We start from the raw sequence: 3,613 nt of genomic DNA on the forward strand, positions 1-3,613 counted from the left end.
GGTCAATTTCTCCATTTGGAGTGGCTGTATTTACCCAACACCTCTAATGCCAACTTTCTTTTGATTTTACAGGCTTATAGGTGGAAGAGACTTGCCTTGTCTCAGATGAGACATTGGACTGTGGACTTTTGAGTTAATGATGAAATAACTTCAGACTTCTGGGGACATTTGGGAAGGCATATTGGTTTTGAAATGTGAGAACATGTGATGTGGGAGGGGTCCGGTACAGAGTGATATTGTTCAGCTCTGTGTCTTCACCCAAATCTCGTCTTGAATTGTACTCCCATAATTCTCATGTGTTGGATGAGGGATCCAGAAGATAACTGAATTGTCAGGTGGTTTCCCCCACACTGTTCTTATGGTAGTGAATAAAACTCATGAGATCTGATGGTTTTGTAAGAAGTTTCTGCTTTTGCTCTTTCTGATTATATCTCTTGCCACCACCATGTAAGAAGTGCCTTCTGCTATGATTTTGAGGCCTTCCTAACCATGTGGAACTGTAAGACCATTCTCAGTTGTGTCTTTATCAGAAGCATGAAAATGGATTAATATACAAGACAATAAAGAGCTTCCTATTCCTTTTAGATTTTTTTTTCAAAAATGAATGGTATTTATAAGTATGTTCTTTATACTAGATTTGAAAATAGCAACAAGATGAATCACACACAAGCTGAAACAAATTCTAAGAGCAGTCTACATAAGAGGAAATTTTGAATTTAAGACTATCTTATTTATTTATTCTATATTCCCCACTCCTTGGAAAGTAGAAGGCAAAATAAGAAAAGCTATATATTATAATGAGAATATGGGTGAAAGGGAAACAGGCATCTCAAAGGACATATTCCACAGCAGATTGCAACACTCAGATTCTGTGTCTAATTTAAAGAACTGGAATGAAATCATTCCTCCATGCATAAGTGTGCACTCCACACTAATAATAAATTCAGAAAAAAATATGTTTTTCTGACAAAACATCAATTTCTATTACCATTAAGTTTCATTTCCCAGTAGAAGAAATATTTAGTAATATGACCTTGAAGTTAATTGGTTTTCACAAAGAAAACTAGAAGCCTCAGTAAATATTCCCATTAAAATAGTAGATTAAAGTCCCCTGAAAATTACCTTATAGTTAGTAATTTTGATAGTCATGTACTCATTGTCTTTCAGCATCAAATCTATTCCTTATACTCTACTCTGAGATGCTGGGACTAAAACTTTGCAAACTGTATTCCTGATTTCCATGATAATGTCAATAGGAGGCATTGAAGAAGAGGCTGAATGAAGTAAGAAGGCACTCTCCCCTGTTTATGCTTTCTCCTTCTTCCCTCCCTCCCTTCTCTCTCTCTCTTTTTTCTTTTCACATCAGCATCACTCAAAAGAGAGAGTGGTCTCCAGTCTCCCGCTTCTTTGCCAGTCCTGATTTCAGCCTCGTAACCCTTCTTACAGGGACCAGCAATCAAGAGGCACCTCCTCTTTGGAGATTTCAGTGCCAACTCTATAGGGCCTCACAGAGACTCACAGCCCTTGCTCTTCCCATTTCTTCGCGCATCTTCTTTGGATTAGCTTAGTTCTCCGTTTTTTTCTGTTTTAGTTTGACAGTTCTTATAAAACCATTATGCTCTATAAAATTCCCTGTGTGAAGACCTAGTGTGATTTCTTTTCTCCTGAATTAACCATGCCTGATACAGTACTTTAAAACTTGAATTGATTCATCAGCATATTTACAGACATACATACAGACCTAAATAAAGCTCAGGTTACCTGATTATCTGGATTTCTTTACTAATCCTCGAGTCTCAGTTTACCTCAAGTAGTTGATCCTCAGCCAATAGCCTGGTTCAAAGGGGAGATTATACAGCATATTTATTCCACGTGGGAATCAAAATGAACCTCCTACACTAAAATGAATGATTATCAATAATTTATTAAGTTCATAATCACTACATGAACTGAATACACATCTTTTTTTCATTCATGAAAAAACCTTAAACATTGCAAAGAATAATGCAGTATCAAGGTGACACTCAGAAGTGACAATTTTCAACACAGAAAACCGATCATTTTTATTTGTTTGGAAGCAATTCTCTGGTGTTTTTATCACCTCAGATACTCTTTTCAAGAATGCTTGTATGACAAAGAACCTTGGACATTAGAGAGAGTATATCACTCCTTAGAAGAGAGATTTCATGTCTGATCAGTGTAATAAACATAGAGAATGTTTCCCCGCGCGGAGACATTCTAGGAGAGTAAAGTCTTCCCTCTTCTCTGCAAAGGGATAGCCTTACATTCCAAGGCAATGTTTCTCTGGAGATAAGGATGGGCAGCTTTTCCAGCAGATCCCTTATACAATTGAGGGTTTTTAAAGTGCAGTGTTTTTCAGCTGTAACATAAACCCCTGTGTGTGCAGAGTACTAGTCAGCTGTACTCTGTAACAAAGAGTTTAAGCTGCTGTAACAAAGCATCATAGACTGTGTGGCTTATAAACAATAGAAACTTATTTCTCACAGTTTTAGAGGCTGGAAATTCAAGGGTGCCAATAACGTTCTGGTGAGGACCCCTTTCCTGGTTGCAGATTGCCACTTCTCTTTGTAACCTCATGTGGCAGAAACAGGAAGAAAGAGTCCTTTGGGGTTCTTTCAATTCCATTTATGAAGGCTCTGTCCTTATGATCTAATTACCTTCCAAAGGTACCTTCAAATGTCATCACATCAAAAATTAAGATGTCAGCATATAAAATAATCTGTAACACCAAATATTTACCTGAGTCACCCCAATGGTATTTGGAAGGTAAAGAGAACTATGAGCCCGCACTGCCTGCCATGTGGTGAGGAATAAACTGTCTAGAGCCATTTGAGTGCATCTGATTGTCTTCTTATTGAATCTGTGCAAGTGAGCCTAGACAGCTACATAAATCCTACACATTTTCAGTTAATAATAGTGCTTAAAGCCGTATATACATATATATATGTGCACACACAATACTAAGTACACATTTCATGGATTAATACTACTTTAAGTGCATATGTATACACACACATACACACACACACACACACGTATATTGCTTAATCTTAGTGGGTAATTATTATTTTTTCTCTTCTTTTCTTTCGTGTCAGATGGGAAACGTGCTGCCATCAAAACAGATTTGAGGAAGGTACACCTCACATGTGCACATAAATGCCCAGTCATCACGCTTGAGAACAATTTTTACATTGCGAGTACTTAAATAAAATTCTGGTTTTAAAAAAGGGTAGCAGGACATTACATAATGGTAAAAGGATCAATGCAACAACAGGAGTCAATGATCATAAATATATATGCACCCAATATAGGAACCCTCAGATACATAAGACAAGTTCTTAATGACTTATAAAGAGACTTGGGACTCCTGCACAGTAATAGCGGGAGACTTTGACACCACATTGTTAATATTCGACGGATCAATGAGATAGAAAATTAACAGGGACATCTATGATTTGAACTCAGACTTGGAGCAAGTAAACTCAGTGAATATTTATAGAATTCTTCACCCCAGGTCCACAGAACGTACATTTTTCTCAGTCTCATATTACACCTATTTTGAAAGTGACCACATAATTGGAAGTAAATCACT

The 3,613-nt window shown here is 37.1% G+C and overlaps 1 pseudogene; it reads right to left on the reverse strand.

Annotated features, from left to right (window-relative positions):
* Positions 1-3,110: 3,110 nt before the first annotated feature.
* Positions 3,111-3,205, reverse strand: LOC120365927 (small nucleolar RNA U13; annotated as a pseudogene).
* Positions 3,206-3,613: the final 408 nt, after the last annotated feature.

The sequence above is a fragment of the Saimiri boliviensis genome, chromosome 1 (genome assembly GCF_048565385.1).
Source record: "Saimiri boliviensis isolate mSaiBol1 chromosome 1, mSaiBol1.pri, whole genome shotgun sequence".
NCBI classification, from domain to species: Eukaryota; Metazoa; Chordata; class Mammalia; order Primates; family Cebidae; genus Saimiri; species Saimiri boliviensis.